General features: G+C 42.7%; 1 long non-coding RNA gene across 2 annotated transcripts; it reads left to right on the top strand.

Annotated features, from left to right (window-relative positions):
* Positions 1–5,961: 5,961 nt before the first annotated feature.
* On the top strand, positions 5,962–11,445 carry LOC135247913 (uncharacterized). 2 transcript variants are annotated; one of them, XR_010328326.1, is made up of 5 exons: positions 5,962–6,089; positions 6,450–6,527; positions 9,594–9,693; positions 10,357–10,516; positions 10,608–11,445. It is a non-coding gene; the product is annotated as an uncharacterized LOC135247913 (long non-coding RNA). The 2 variants fall into 2 exon arrangements; XR_010328325.1 differs by having other exon boundaries at positions 10,357–11,445.
* Positions 11,446–17,818: the final 6,373 nt, after the last annotated feature.

Below are 17,818 nucleotides of genomic sequence, written 5' to 3'. Positions count from 1 at the left end.
TGGGAATCAAACCTGCAACCATCTGGTTACATACCCTGTTCCTTAATTATTCCTCAGCTCTGCTATTTTAAACTGATGCTAGACACAAACATATCAGTCTTGGTGTTAACAATACAAATATAAAATAAAAGAAAGTAAAGAAACAAACTTAAATGAGAAGGTTTAACTGTGTTCATTTGATGACAAATTGTAAAAATTGAATTTTGGCCAGTATGTTCATGTATTTATGTTATACTATGGCTGTGATTTATTTTGATTCACATTTCATTCTAATATTCATAATACAGTATATAATATACATAATACAGATTTAGCAAGAAACAGAGATTAAATTTGAATACAATAATGGAACACAGCACCCAAAATGAAGAAGAAGAAGAAGAAGGAGAAAAAAAAGATTTTCAAATAATCTAAATATGAACAGATTCAAATAACAAAATTAAAATTTCAAATCACTTTGAAATTAAAAACACCACTTGAAGTGGCACTTGATTAAAATAAACAACTCTGAATAGGCGAATCCCACAATATTTTCGGAGACTGTGACACACTTGAGTGTTGTGGTGAGAGACCACCTTATAGAGAATGCGGTGAGAGAATTAGCGCAGTGACTGGCTGCTACATTAGCCATAGTGTAAAGTCTTTGTGTTTTGGCTGCAGAATGCCCTGCAAGACAGCTCAATAGTGCCGGGAAAGGACGGCGGGCAGATAACAATCGACTGTATGTAAGAACTGCGTCCAGTGCCATCGAGTCTGATCTTATGATAGTCATTCATATTCTTAGCACCCAATCAGTGAACATCCTCTCTGAACAAACTCTGCCTGGGAAATGTTTTATAGCTGAAGTCAAAATGAAAAGGATGGAAATATTATATAATTAAGTATTCTACCACAGTGGAATGAAACAGCATTTTAGAGGGTACGTGCATTGGGTTCATCAAATTTAGTATTGGCTACTTGGAATCAGCTGTCATGATCTTGCTGGCCATTGGTCAGGCATCGTGTCTGTGTGTGTTTTTGTTTGTGCGTGCATCACTCACTGTGTGTGAGTGTGTGTCTGTGGTTGCTAAGACACTTGGGAAAAATGCAGAATCTGTGTTGCCATGGCAATGCCCAGAACACAGTTATATATATATATATATATATATATATATATATATATTTGAATTCCAACCAAAATCTAAACTTGACAGAGATTTATTCACACGATTCAGCTTATTAATTTATCGTGGTAGAATATGTATGCACTAATTTATTTATCTGCAGTGATGAGGACCAGCAAACTGAACATGGATAGCTAACGACCAACAAACATGACACTCTGAAGCAGACATTTTCTCTCTATCCTGGGTTTGTCTGGTTTGATTTTAACATACATTTTAAGCTAATATGTATATATACTGTATATACATTGACCTATTTTTCAATTGAGGGTTTTCCTTATATCTATCCATTCATATATTTTATTATTTTATGTCTCCTTCACATATTTTAAAGGTGATAACCGTGTAGAGTCCAGATGACTATACTTTTACCGGTCTATGCTGACAAACCGTTCACACCCGAATCAAAATGGCTGCCGTCTGAGACAGGTAGAGAGGCTCTTGGCTCTTCCCCCCCGAGCTGCGGGCTGCTGCCTGCCAGTGGTATGAAGTGAAGGGCCCTGCGCAGGCCTAATCTGGGCCAGAATTAACTGTATTTACCGCGCGCTCTCGGGTTGTAATCCCTTAAGCTTCGCGCGCGGGGCGAGCGAGGCCCGGGACTCCTGTGCAAACTCTCCCTCTCCTCCCGGCGAGGCGACCCCATGGCGGGATCCACTCAGCGGTGTTTGCTCTTCTCCTCGGCTTGTCTGAAAGAGCAGCGTCTGTGGGGCGCTCGGGTATTAGCGCGCATCTGAGAGCGCACCTGCCACAGGCAGAGACCCGCTGGAGGATACGGCCTCCGCTAGCACGCGCGCGCTAGGCCTCGGCCGCGGACGAGCGCGCGCGGACAACCGGGTCCTGCCTTCACCGCCGTCTCATTAATGCGGGGAGGGACAATGGGGGTCAGTGAGAGCTTGTTACATTAGGAAGAGCAGAGCTTACTACAGCCACCCTGTATTAGAAAAGACCTAAGAGTCCCACCGCGACGTTAGCGCCGCTCCCCTTTAGCGTAGCACTCCGCACGCACGTCTTCATTTGCCTAATTCCTTAATTACACATAAACAGCGATGCCCCTCAAGAACGCGCCATGTTGTCCTCGGGCGAAACGTGTTGCGTTTAAGGGCCTGCAGTAAATCATATTCCAAAATGATACGTTTGACAAATGGGACGCCGACACGCTCCAATAAATTATTGGAGCCAAAGAATTTTATGAAGACAAGCAGACCCGTGTTTCGCAGCTGCTCTTACAATATTAGAGATGTTTATATTGACTGAACGGAATTTATAGGAGCGTAACAAGAGCCCAGGATGCTGCTCTGACCAGCGGAGTTTTATAAGTGCAGCTGGCTCGGAGCGCACTAGTGTGTACCAGAGCAATGCAAAACAGGAACTCTGTAATAGAAACAGAATGGTAGAGATACTAAAATAAAGTGAACTGCAATTTATGCATCTTCAGCCATGCCTCTCGGTTTCTCATGAAAAAAGCCAGAATAATTTGGCAATCAAATCCAAAGCTTTCTAATTATCACTGATGAAATCAATTCAAACTATTAAATTCTGATCAAATTACTTAAATTAGTTTAACTGTATGGTAGTGGCATCCTTTTATGGATCTCCCTCATTCTCTCTCTCTCTCTCTGTCTCTCTCCCTATCTCTATCTCTCTCCTTATTTTTCTTTCTTTTCTCTCTCTCTCTCTCTCTCGGCCCTGTTAGGTCTGCAGTCAGACACAGTCGACATATTGAGCGCCTGCAGCGAGATTCTTCCCCATGAGTGACATTCCGGAGCAGGGAGTCCCAGGGGAGGGGGGACTGGAGAGCGGGGAGGGGTGGGGCACAATGGTGGGCGTGTGCGGAGTGCAGACCCTCAGAAAGCGTGGGCGGACGTAGGGACAGCAGGTTGTCTTTGTCGACCCCCGAGAACACTTCCTGCACGCTACACTCCGGCCAGACTCCAGCTTCCTGCGTGGGCACAGTTAAGAAGCCCAGATTTTTATACACTGAAGCGAAGGACTCTGATCTGCGGCGTCAGGACGTCGCTCCGTGATATTCCCGAAACCGGAACCGATTGCAGCCGCGTGTGTCCGGGGTTCTGATCGGGTTCCTGTCTTAACTGTTCAGCTGCCTAACAGCCGCACTGCGAAATGATCTGGAATTTACAGGAACGCGCTCAGAACTTTCTGGGAAGGCGGGCCACTCACTGAGAGTGCCCTGAGCGGGAGACCCACTTTGTTGTGTCACTCATGCCGACCCACGGGGGCCAGAGAGGGCGGAGGCTGCATCCATCACAGTGTTGGGTAATTGAATGCCATTGGCTGTCGATCAAAGGAAAAAAAACGCTGAGGTGGTTAAAACACCGGGCTCTTAACTCGATGAAATAGACATTTTTTTATATATGTGCGCTAAGCCTGCTTTTGCTGTGCCAGGATTTTTCTTTTCTTTTTTTTTTTAGCTGTGATTAAGCAGCCCTTCAAATGGTGATGTTCCTCACTTACTTAATCACTCAAGCACCCAGTCAGTTTGGCACTGTCATTCATTCATTCATTCATTCACTCACTCACTCACTCGCCCGCTCAAAGTTATGCCCATAATTTGGTCACCAGGTGGCAAAAGGTTCAAATAAAGAGATTCCCCAAGTATACCGAATAGCGAACAATACCTGATCTTGCAGGTATGCCTAACCAAAAATTTTTCTCATTTATATTCAATACCAATATTTTTTCTGCATTCTACTCAGTACGGATGCATGTGTGTATGCATTTATGTGCGGGTGTGCGTGTGTGTATGCATTTATGTGTGTGTTTGTGTGTGTGTGTGTGTGTTTGCAAATACAGTTCCCCGCAATTCCCAATCCAGATATCATTATCAAGCTTGCAAACATTTTTTTTCTGTTTGATTCATGCATTAGTTCATTTATTAATCCCTTCCGTTCTCCCCCACAATTTGTGCCTTTTTTCTCTTTCTTTCTCTTAATCCCCGTCTTTTGTTCTGTCTTTCTCCCGCTTTAAATATTTCATTTGATGTTGAGTGGAGAGAGGACTGGTACATTAACCAGTTGTGCCAGTTTGGCTCTCTGGTTGTGGCTGGCTGTATAAAAATAAACACACTCCAGTTGTAATGAACAGATGTCGCTGAATTTAAACGCACACTCACCCCCTCCCTCTCCATTCTCCATCCCCATACACACATGCACATGAGTACACTGCACACGCATATAACATATACCAACATATACAAACAGACAGATGCACTTGAACAATCGCACAAGCTTACAAACTTGAACACCACACCACCACATACTACCACACACACACATACAACACACACAACATGCATCACACTACAGCACACACACAGCACACACACACATGCATCACACACTACAACACATGCACACACAGCACACACACACACACACACATACACACACTGCACATCACACACACCTCACACACACACCCACTCCACACACACACAGCACACACCGCACATACACACACACACACACATGCACATACACACACACATGCACACTCACACACACACACATCCACACACACACACACACACACACCACACACACACACACACCACCACACATACACACACACCCACACACCCCCACACCCACACACACACACACACAGCACAGCCGCACATACACACGCGTACCCTCACGCCCACACGCGCCCGCTCCTCGGCGCCCCTCCGCCTGGCACAGGAGCGCTTCGGCCGCTGCCAGCTCTCTCCCCCCCGGTCCCTGGGCGGCCGTGCGTAACACGCCGCATTTAGACCCCTCGTTACTGCGGCCCCGCGCCCTTTCATTTATTTAGCGCTCTCCGCGGCGGGGCCAGCCCGGATCCCGCGCGGCGGGAGGGCGTCGCCGCGGCTCTCTCCCGGTGTTTTCCCGCTGAAGCCGTGCCAGCTCCCCCTGTTTCCTGGCCGAGAACTCTCACCGCTGCCGGGAAGATAGAGGGGAAAGAGAGAGAGAGGGGAAGAGAGAGAGAGGGAGAGGGAGAGAGAGTGAGAGAGAGAGAGGGAGAGAGAGAGAGAGACCTCCTCGCTCTTGACACCAAGACCGGGAGAGCAGTGTAACCAGGACTCTGCATGTAGACCTGTACGCCCAACACCCCCCCCCCCCTAAACATAAGCAAATAAAACACAAACTTCCCCCAGTCCTACCACATGACCCATCTATGTGCCGTACACAGGCAATCCATCTCCCCTCTTTGGCCTGTTGATAACGTACCCCGCGCCCGTGGATCATACATGTGCGTTTTTACACGCGTGTTCAAGGCTCTGCTGTGCGGCTGGTTTTTCGCCGCGCTGGAGTCGCCTTAGTTATAATTCCACATGTGTTATTAATTGGATAATATATGAGGGTGTTTTTGGATCTCAGATCAGATAAAGCGAGAACAGAGAGGCTTGTGTCTGGAGGCTTTATCATTAATTCAAGACCTTTCAGATGCCAGATTTGCAGGGGGGAGGGCTTGATGAGTGTTTTGTTATTCAGCGGTGTTTGTGTTTTTCCACAAACAAGCGCAGGGACTGAATGGCGATTTAAAGAGCCAATGGCGAGGGACGTCTCCCGGGGGTCGACCTTAGCCTGACCGCGTCTGGTAGCCCCATCCATTACCCTCACCTGCGCTCCTCCCTCTGGGCACCAGTAAGCCTGCACTAGGCTGTGCGCGGTGTCGTTATCGCATTGCTGTGATGTTGTAGCAGCACCATGATTTTTTTTTTTTGCCACAGTGGTGAACTGCTACTGATAATCAAATACAGGTATTAGTACATTTCAAGCTGTGTTAGGGTCTCGTCGTTTTTGGACACTTCAACGGAAAAGCTCAATCTGCCTTTTTTGTCACAGCGCCCCTAGTGGTTGAACCTCCCTGTACACGGGACCAGCTTCAGGAAACGCAACAACAGCCTGGGCCCTCTGAAGTACAGAGGTAGGTGTCTCGTAGGGAATTTTCTACACGTGTGTTCTTCGCTCCAAGCATTTCCATGGTTTCTTTAGGCACATTCGCACCGTAGATTTAGCCGCATATTCGGTCTCGCCAAGATTCACGCTGTCCTTGACCTTGAGCGATGTGTTTATGCAAGCCGAAACTTTTTGAAATCCTTACTACTTTTTCTGTTGCGTTTGGCAGCAACCTTGCAGTGCTGCGAAAGTAACGCTCGGTTAAACGCGTTACCCAGAGTTAGTGACGAAGCGCTTTGTGGATAAGAGGAACACAGGGCCAGTGTCTGCAAAAGTGTGCTAAAAAATTTAACGTGGCGTTTTGTCTGTTTTCTTCCTTGCGTTGTAGAACAGGACTTCCTGTCATCTGATCTCGATCTCCATTGACCGAGAAAAAAATGGACAATGAAGCATGTGCTTTGTTCCGGTAAGAAAGTAAATTTAGACAAAATAACGAACCGATGATGTGAAACAAAACAGACCGTGGATAGTGACAATTTGGTGCATGGTCAGTTTCAATGATTTCAGCATAAAAGAATTTGAACTTGCTCAAAAACAAATTCATAGGGCAATGTTGACTAGCTTGGAAGCCAGTTATCTAACCTGACTGACATTAGTTTACTGTGTATCCCATTCCTGGCTGCTGTTTAATTAATACGTAATTAAGCTAACATGCACTGTGCTACCTGAATTGACAAATAATAATATTTGTTATCCAATCATTTCAATTCCATCTCCTTAAACTTACACACAGTGATATGAGGCAATAGGCTAACTCCAGAGCGATAACTGTAATGTTGCTGCAGAGCCATATTCTGTTGATTTTAAAAATAGTTGTGTGCTACAAAATTCAAACAGTGCAGTAATAAATGTATATTTGAATCAAATTATTGCTTCCAGTCTGTTGCCATTTTATTTTATAACTCCCCATGAATACATGAGTTGAAACAAATCATTTTCTTGACCTAGTATGGTTGTGGTTTGAATTTACTGTTGACCACTTCCTGCTTTTATATTCCACATTAAGGTCTACAGAAATATGGAGAGTCAGAGAAAAGCAGAAGTTTTAAGGCGGTTCCCTTATTCTGTTCAGAGTGATTCGAGTGCCTTGCGCACATTTTTCAGGCCTGAACCGTCCCTGATCATTCGTAAGGCTATTGAAACCAAGCTAACTCTTGATACTATCAAAATCAATCTATAAATATGCTAGCAGGGCTATAATTACCATCAGTTTGCTGCAATATTTTGAGAGTCGTATGTGTGAAGCCAGCATTGGTACAGTGACCATGGGTGTCTTGAGAACTCTAGCCTTCCTTAAGAATGATAGACATTAGAGGGAGAGACCGGATTCACCACAACATTCTAAATGAAGAGTCAGAGATGGTCATTACAGGTCCCCGTTCACTTCCTCGTGCTGATAGTTAGTCAGCGATATGAACTGGTCAGAGTTGCCCCTTACGGGGATGACACCTTCACGGAGGACAACATGAGAGCACGGGATGAATAATAAGTAATGTTGTCGTTTATTTTATTCTTCGTCCCCTTTTCTGCATCCCCCATGCTCTGGGGTGATCCCACGTTACTGTCCCGGATTCCTAAGGGATGAAGTTCCCCCTGCATTATCATTGCTGAAGCCATCCAGTGGCTTCTTAAGCTTCAGGAACCTTGAAGGCTTCATACCATTTCCAGGAAGTTGGTGGGTTGGTTGTTTGGTCGGTTGGTTGATTCTTGATTGATAGATTGATGGATAGATTAGGTGGTTCATTGATTGATTGATTGACTGACTGATTAATTGATTCATTATATGGTTGATCAAGCTGCTTGCACAAAGTGTAAAAGAAAGAGAAGTGTGACAGTGTTAAATATGCATTCAGTCCAGATCAATGTCAGGCACATGGAGTGCGCCTTTCCTTGTTCCCTTTAAAAGAACATATAAGAGCAATGAGACAGAAGTACTGTAATAACATTACCAATGATGTGCCCTTTGCTGCATGTTGTGCCATATGTAATTGCGCTGGGACATCTGCTTTGTCCAGTACCAGTGGAATGGGAATGAAGTGGGAGATGTGCTAAGGCCATTTTCAGATATTCAGCGAAATGGACGGTGTGTCTGTTATGAATGTAATGAGTTTGCTCTTGGGGTGGGGGGGGGGGCAGGGGATGTCTGGTGACGGACAGCGGTCTTTTCTGCACGTGCTGGGTGATGCGGATTCTGGGAGGGTGTCTTTCCTGTCATGGGAGTCTAACGGGACATGGGAGTGGTTCTGCATTTACATTACATTACATTAATTTAGCAAATGCTTTTATCCAAAGCGACGTACAATAAGTGCATGCCAAAGGTCATTGGAACAACTACGAAACACAGGTCCGATAAGGTACAATACTCATTAAGTAACAGTCACTCATAGCCATGAACACATTAAGTCCAGTTCACACAGTCAACATTATTCTGACCTAACCCATGCAAGTCAAACTAGGAGGCATGACAAGCTACAACATCAAGATAATGATACCAAGTACAATAAGCGCTGGATGGAATGGCATTTGGGATCAATGTATTATAAGAATGGCCTGCGTTGCAACAGGTATCAGTATGGTTGTTCAGCACAGGGGACTTTCAGTCACTTTCAAAGTAACTGAAGAATGACTAAAATACATGAATGTATATACAGGGTATGTGGGAAGTCATAGGCTTGTATTTAAAAGGTTTCTATAGTCAAAATCGCTGTCCTCACAGAAGTAGTGTATATAAAGTACTCTCTATGCAGCATGCAGAACACATGAAGGGAGAGAGAGAGACATAGAGAAACAAAGGGAGAGAGAGAGTGACAGCGATTGAGAATGGAGAGAGATAGAATGGAGGGGTTGCAGACGTGGGAGAGGGAGAGAGGATGAAAGAGTTGAGGGTGGGCAGTGAGCTGGACACGATGCCATCTGACAGGTCCAGCTGGGAGTTGGCCTGCCCCGTAGCAGTGCAAACTGGTCAATATGGGGGCCAATTACTGCTGCCCATGTGACCACGGCATCATCTCAACCCCCACCCCCCCACCCCCACCCCCGATTCAAACGCACCATCTGTGCAGACCAGCAACAGCTTCCATTGCCTCCCCTGCACACGCACGCACACTCGCGCACACACACTCACACACACGTGCGCGCACTTAACCTCATAACAGGGTCCTGTCACAAGGCTGGAAGTGCGGTAGGCTACTAATAGCGAGCGAATACCCCTACTGTTTAGTCAGGAAAGTTTTGTGACGGAGAACTGTTATTCGCAAGCACTAAAATAACACCAGACACGAGCTCAGTTCCGTTCAGAATTAGTGTACCCTCAGACCAAATTTATGCTGATATATGAAGACTGTATATTTTGCACAAAAAACAATGTATTTCAGTGACAGAGGAGCATTGTATAACCGTTCCTCCCTCCACGGTACTCCTAGCAAGAGCCAACGAGAGATATTCTGACAAATGCTTCTGATGTTTTTTCCAGCCTTCCAAAAACAAAAATGTTGGGCATGACAGAAAATGGTTGTACCAGCCATTTCAATTCTGACCTGATCCTGTAGTGTGAAGGACAAACCAGTGGGGCAGTAAGTTTCCAACTGCAAAAATAATGAAATGCTTCATGAGTTCCGCGGCAGGTTTTTTGCAATATGTCCCTGAATAGAATCTTAGCATTGTGGTCTATAGTACAGGAAATACACTTATATAACCATTACCTACTACATATTATACACATACTACATATCAGTATGTAGAAAATTATATATGCACAGAAATTATATATTCATTGTACAATCTTGAAAGAGTGATTTGAAAGCCCAGTAACTTAGATGCACAAATATTGTTTACACAGGCAACACAACAGAAAATACATTGTAAAATCAACTATTATAGAATATTCAGAGCATATATTTTCCCGTTCTACTGGAAAAATTTTGAGGTGAATATTTGAAAAATAATTCTGATTATCTCTGATGTTAGGGATGTAATAAAGTACAAAGAATGTATTTATTTGATTATCTCTAATGTCAGGGTGTGTTTCAATAGAGTGTAAGTATTTATTCTGATTATCTGTTATGTGAGGGTGTGTTTCAGTACAGAGTGTATGTATTGATTCTGATTATCTGTAATGTGAGGGTGTGTTTCAGTACAGAGTGTAAGTATCGATTCTGATTATCCCTGATGTTAGTGGTGTTGCATTTGGGTTGAGAGCACAGATCTGTGTGATTATCTCTATTCTACATGCACAGTGTTAGTGAAGGTGATCAACCCTATAGTGAGGGCTCTGGTTCAGCAGTGAAGAATGTGCGTAGAGCAGTGGTCTCCAACCCTGGTCCTGGAGAGCTACAGGGTCTGCTGGTTTTTGTTTTCACCTTAAAATCAGCACCCAGTTGAGACCCAAGACAGCAGGTGAGTTGAGTTAACTGTGTAATCAACTGCTCTAATTGATTCATGAAGTGCAGAGTCACTATGGAAATCAGCAGACCCTGCAGCTCTCCAGGACCAGGGTTGGAGACCACTGGCATAGAGTCTACAGTGAGGAGCGAGGGTGCCCCAGCGAACCTGTCACACTACTTGCGACCATGCTGCGTTTAGATGGAGTAAGCCGAACCACGCCTGCCGGCGGCGTAGCCTAGCGGCGTCGGCCGCGGCCTCCATCTTAGCTGCCTCGTCTCCCGTCGCCACGCGGAGCCATTGTGCGATGGTGAACAGATGTTGCGGAATTTCGAGCGAACTGCCAGTCGGCGCCAGCTCTGCCCCTCGCTTGGCGTCGGGCGCGGCGTACAGTCTGGCACGGGGCCTGGGATGGGGCGGAGGGGGGGGTGGAGGATTCTGAAGGAGAAAGCCAGGGCCGGCTGTGGAAGGAGTCCGAAAACAGCCCCTCGTCTCCCTCTCTCCCTCTCCCTCCCGCCATTCGCGAGGGGAGGCCACGCGCCCGGCACGGACCGTCCCCCTGACCGTCGGCAGCACCAGCGCCCGTCGGAGGGCAGCGGTCAAGTCCCTGTTGCGGTTCCACAGCAAAACCGCCACCCCTGGATACTCACGAACACAGATCCTCCCTTCCCTTGTATGTCATTCCAACTGTCACTTATGCTATTGAAGGAAATTAAAATGCCTCTGTTATCCCCCGTTTTTAAATGTTTCAACTTGTGGTTAATAGATTTGTGGTTAAGGAAGGTGAACTAGGTCACTGGGGCAGTAACTAGTGCTGACCCAATACCTTCCTGCAGTCTAAATAGCAGTACCAGTCCCAGTGTTTCCCCTTAATTTTATGGCGTCAGAGTAGATACTCTCATAACACGGGAATGCAGTGCTTCGTTGCTATACTTTGATGCCTAGTAACCAGCAGAGGCGTTTGGTGTATGAATCGTATGAGCAATAACAGAAGCGTCGTGATGACCGGCAGGATTGCGATAAAAACCAGTCGTGAGACCTGAGGTGGGTCCAGCCCCCACGGGAGCTGTGATGCGGCCCGACCTACCACTTCACAGATGATCATTTTAAAAGATGTCTCTCATCTTTTAATATTTAAATTCGAATTTTAAAATATTTATCCAATCTTCAAACAGCCGTGACCTGGTGGGGCATTTAGTGTTTGGATTTTTTTCTGTTTGACTCTGTCGCGCGCGTGTATGTGTTTGTGGGATTATTTTCGTCTTGTGTATGCATTTATGTGAAGTACTACAAGACTGGTTCAGAACTGTTAGTGCTGATGCAGAAGCCGGGCCAATATAATTAATTGTCAGAGACGATTTAGTATTCTCTATCAGATTATAGTCCATGCTATTCTAGCACAGCGTTATAGGATTTCGTTATATATACACATATTGTAAAAACTAAATTAAATAATAAGTATGGCCGAAATTATGGAAATTAATCTGAGGAATTATCGGCATGACGCTTTTATTATCGGGTAAACTAAATCAATAACAGCTGTCGCAGACTCAGGCTTGTGACATGTGACTGTCGAATTAAAAAATGCATTTTATATATAGGCTATGCAGTACGTAGATCTTATTCTTTAGAGTAGCCATAAGCTTCACTACACGCGGTCTCGTTTATCGACCCCAATATTTTCTATCATAAATCAGTGTATTTAACCCCGATATCGGAATTTGAATTTACAGTGGATCAGTAAATCATAAGCAGAATCGAGAAACTTCATACATCGTATACGATCGATCAATAAAAATGACACGCATATCATTTCAACCGTGGCAAACTTTTATTCTATACCTAACAATTACAAGGTTAAATTGTATTATTTATTTATTGTTGTTGTTTTTTGTAGTAGAATTAGTGGTAACAGTCGTAGTCTGGTATTAACAGCGACTAGATTTGTAGCCTGGATATATCTACTAAATGAATCTATGTAATGGCAATATTTTTGTAGCTGAAGTAACTGAATACTTTTTGTATTTTAATGCGCGCACTTTGGTAAATAACTTCATAAACGGAAGTGAAACTCGTTAATTTGACATCACAATGAAATTATGAACCAAGAAATTAGTCACAAGTTCCAGCTTGTGCAAAGTCTGCCAAACCTTTATTCCACTGCTCTCTTCAATTCCAGAGTGTAGTCAATTAATCTTATACCTCGGCTAATTGCAAATTGTTTGATTTGCATTTAACACCAGCCAACTGGTAAAATACTTATTTGTGATAATGTTATCAATCACACATCCTAACTGTTACCTCATACAAATGTTTAACTTTGCTATTCTCTTTTGTTTTTTCAACTCCTTAAGTGAGAATGGTGTGGGCGCGGTACGCTAATTTAAACACTGAGATTCATTCACCAATTTGCGGTTATCACTTTTTTCCCTTCAAACACGAGAAAGGAGTGTGGTCTCTTGCAGGGAGAAGTGAAGTTGGCTTTCTATGGAAAGCGTTGTTGTTCATTTGGAACAGTTGTGGAGCATGAAGGCAAGGCAAGGGAATGAAAACTACTGCCAATGAATTAAGATACGGAAAAGTTATAGCCTATTAAAAACATGTAACTGTTATTTTAACTCTTCCGAAACAAATTAGACATATGTGCTGTAACTGTAATTCGCGTCGGCTAGAAAGAGCTTTAAATGTTTCGCATCACCTGTTGGCCTCAGAATAAACGATATCTCAACGAACTAAGAAGACGAAAAAGAATGTTTATCATCTTTTATATCTTAGTTCCGTAATTTCACTGATCAGCAGGCGGATAGAGAAAGAAGGATGTCAGGAAAGGAATGTAGAAATCAATGTCAAATGTAGACCTATATTAGCCTATTTTATTATGGAATGTATGCATAATGGACTGTTTTATGATGTTCTTCAGACATCTTAAAATAAAAAAGCAGTCTCCTTTCTACAGATCAGTCACGACGTCAGTGGAATTATTCGGAAATTCTGAAAGTAGGATGCGGCTCGGGTATTCTTATAATTTCCAGCTTTGCCCTTGCCAGTTTTTCTATTGGATACCTTGGATACTGATACCAGTAGGCCATAAAATTGGTTACTGCTACATTCAAGTTCAAATAACTGAAGCCTCTCTTCGAACTATTGTAGTTGCTGCATTCTGAGGTAGGCTAGCAAGGCTGAAACGCCGTAGCCTACTTTACGGTTTTAACCCAGTGATATATGTAACAACCTCTTTCGAGCGAATGTTGCACTTCCTTTATTTAATTCAGAAACGCAAACTGGAATATATAACTTCTGCCTCTCCTCTGTTCGCGAACACATCACAATCTTAAATCTAATTTTGACTACATATATAGGCTAGGCGTTACGAATTATGATATTGTGATATCTGTGATATTCACAAGATAATATAAATGGTTTTGCTAGCAAGAATGGTTAGTTTCCAATCAAATACTTTCTAGAATACTTGATGTTTCATTCAATTTATGGATAGACAATAGCCTGTATCTGACTTTTTCCACGAGGTGCCTGATCGTTTGTCATTCCAGTTCACAGAGAATGTGTGGAACATTTCAATTGCTTCTATGCCACATGCTGCGTGAAGTGCTGTGTAATTCCATTTGTTATGAATGAAAACGTGATTGATTGATATATTGATTAATTGAAATGCGAACGTTAATCGCCTTCACCAACTGTCAGTTTTGAGAATCATCTTTAAGGTTCAGATACCACCGACACATGAAGTTTAGACCCCTGTAAATCAGATATAGTTTTGCCTTGATTGTAGAACTGTCCACGGTGCTGAAACTCAAAACCCCGTGCCCCATAAAACAGACTATGTTAAAGATAGATTTAATTACAGTAAAGGTAATCTGTATCTAATGTAACCTGAAACTCCAGCCCTCTTTCCGATTCGTGTGCAGGCTGAGGTAATTTGGGGAACGAGATGCGTTCCCTTGCAGAAGGGTGTGACGTGAGTCTGGTAAACACAGTCGCTTTGAACAGCGCATAGAAAATAACATTACCTTCAATATTGCTGCACTTTCATACAGTTCTGTCGTAACTTAACAGGTTTGCCTAAACACTGATAAAACATCAATGGAATACTCCCTTGTAAAAGGATGTTCTGAACTGTATGGTTTGCCTGGTCACACTAGACAGTTCGCCCAAATACTATCATTCATTTATTGAACTTATGTGCGTTCCCCTGGCACGAGAGGCTTTTAGAGGGCGCACACGAGCTTTACTTTAAATCTGGAGGATAATGAACAGATGCCGCTGAATTAGGAAAGAAATACAGGCTCCTCCCAGCCGCGCCACTTTGGCTGGGCTAGCTGGCACGCGGTACAGCTGGCAGCGCTGTTGCTGCTCTAGAGCCCGTATTTACTGGTGCAGAGACATTAAGCAACTTGGCACCGTTCGCCACCCCGAGCTGCCAGCTTGAGCCTCTGGAAACCGCGCATCTCGATCCGGACGGGGGAATATTTTGATAGATGCGCCCTCCCCTTTTCTACTGGATTTGACTTGCCCCCCGACCGCCCTTCATATCGCTGCCGCTGTGTCAAACTTTTTTTCTGATACATGATATAGAAGTTGTTAGAAGACAGGACGCTGTAATGCAGTGTTTCACAAAGGCTATTGTCACGTGCCATTTATCCTCAATTCAGTGCCCTAAAAACCTAGAGTAATTGTTCTATGAGCTCCTGAAACAATTCGTTTGGTCTTCATTGCCAGCGACAGAAAGTCACTTTTTGGTCAGGCTAATGATGCTGCAAAAATGAGCTTCACAGAAAATTCAAATTCTGACCAGGTCACAATAAAGATCACTGCTAAAAGTTAAGGCCTTTTTGCGGGAGTCTTGAAGCATGCAAGCCCGAGAACCTCAGCACAGCCAGCTGTCTGGCGGTCTGTATTCACATCTTTTCTCTGCAGTGAACATATATTTCACTGAGGAATTTTAACATATTCAAATATCATGGGGTTAAAAATTACACATTTGACTAGTATAAGAACATTAAAACAAACAATAAGAACACGGCAAACTTATTGTCACATATTATTAAGGCTATACGTGCAGTTCAGTCCATTATAATGTAAACGTTCAGTCAAGATGACGGCGTTCTGGAGGCTTTCAATATGAAATTGGCTGTTATTGTCGTAGGCCATGGTCTCAAACATCGTTGTAAGAATGCATGAATATAAAGAAATATAGAATGTTTTCTAAAATGTACTAAAGCCTAAAGACGTATTTTATGAACTAAAACCGGTGCAATTGTGCATGGTCCATTATCGTATTCTGAATTTACTTTGGACATTTTGCAATTCAGTAAATGTTATAAATAAGATATAAAACTTTCTTTAGCCCAATTTACTACCATGAAAGCATATTTTATTATATTTATTTAAAAAATATAGTAAAATATGCTTTCATGGTAGTAAATTGGGCTAAAATATTTATAAAAATTTACTATGAGGCTATATTTTTAGCCTACTCTTCACTTAAAATGTTACATATTTATTTATTCATCAAAATTTGTTTTCTGATACAAAAACCTTTTTTAAAAATAAATAAGGTTTATTGACCATGTGCCAATTTTGATTCAATCGAGGAATTTGACCATATATATCAAACTTTCAGTTTGTAGGGCCTACTGAATGCAGTTAATTGGCTAATGGCTAGCTTATAAAATAAATATTTGTTACTTTTTTCTGTTTGAATGGTGCCGAACAATACAGACTCCTTGTGTGCTGTTGGACTCTCCGCTGTGCCTTGTGCTCTCTTGTGCGCGCACTGCCCGCCGCTAATAGCACCCTGGACAGTTTGCAGAACATATGGGTCCCGGGGCAGAGCTCCAAACCTAGCCGAGGTGGCAGTGGTTCATCCGAGCTCTGGGGACGCGCGCGAGGGCAACTGCTGCCCATCGTACTGTAAGGCTCCCTGGGCCTCTCTCTCTCTCTCTCTGGCTGGATAGCGTGTGTGTGTGTGTGTGTGTATGTGTGTGTATGTGTGTGTGTGGTCAAATTTTCCGTGTTGTATATTGTAGGCAAGTTTTTTTTTTTTTTTTTTTTTTTTTTTAATAAATCAACGCAACAGTAATAATTACTCTAAAATTATTTTAACATAGCCAAATAATTTAATTGCATGCTGTAGATAAAATGTTGGTCCCAACAAAATTTAAAATAATCTCTGAACAATTAAAAAGTTTTCAACATAATATTTTTTGCATATTTTATTTCAATGTAATGTCTCTTACATTACATTGGGGTACCCGTGGACTCGCTTTTTAGTCTGACCAGCCATGATCAGTTGCATATTATCAATGCAGCATCTAATTTAAATAACTGAGATTCGTGAAAGAATCACGCGTAAAATATTGTCCATTTTTTATTTCCTTTTTTGCACCGTCGGATACTGGTGCTAATCCACAGCTACTTCAAGGTCTTTTTTTCTGAAAAAAATTCAGAACGTGTTTTAAGTATTCCTCTTTTTCAGTTGCAGTATTTCGTTTTCCAAATGTAATATATAGAAATGGATATGGAGATATGGAAATGTTGACTGTTCATAAAATGAAATGTATTAATGTGGTAACTTACTGGCTAAAATTATTTTCATTTACTTAAATATGGCGTTTAATACCTAACTATCATATGGCGGGCAAATCGATAGCAACGCGGGTGTACTTGTTCCCCATGAATTATATTAATTGGCTAAACCAAGATATATGTGGACGTCTGATATGTGCGAATGTTTATAATGTTAAGATTCCATGTCAAAACATTTTTTATACCATATATACATTTAAACCAGGTTCAAGATATGATTTCCCGCCAACAAAACACGTTATATGAAGAGGATCACGCTTGTACCCAGACTTATATGTAACTTCAGGTGTTAAATCTGTTGTAGGCCTATAGCGAGAATAAGAAATTGCGTTTTCAAAAATTATTTTTTGTTTAAAAAGACAATATGCTGTTTGTTCGTTTGGCATTTAGAAGTTCAAGAAACTCATAAAATCCTGAAATGGTCCATGGAGCCAGTTTCCCAACCTGTACCACAGTCAAACAATTATTTAACTTCTAATGCCTTCTGGAGAATCGCCATGTTAAGTGACTAAGGTGTCTGGCAAATAATAAAATACGGTAAGATACAGTCATCTGTATAAATATCCAATCTCCACCCACAATTCATTAACAGAGACTCGGAATTTTCAAAATGGTAGGCCCTAACAGACCTACTGGATGAGGCTGGTTAGCATTACGAAATGTTCATGTTACTTTTCTCTCGCTCTCTCTCTCTCTCTCTCTATATATATA

The sequence above is a fragment of the Anguilla rostrata genome, chromosome 2 (genome assembly GCF_018555375.3).
Source record: "Anguilla rostrata isolate EN2019 chromosome 2, ASM1855537v3, whole genome shotgun sequence".
Taxonomy (NCBI): domain Eukaryota; kingdom Metazoa; phylum Chordata; class Actinopteri; order Anguilliformes; family Anguillidae; genus Anguilla; species Anguilla rostrata.
Note: the sequence above shows the minus strand (reverse complement) of the source record. Positions and strands in the feature narration are given on the sequence as shown.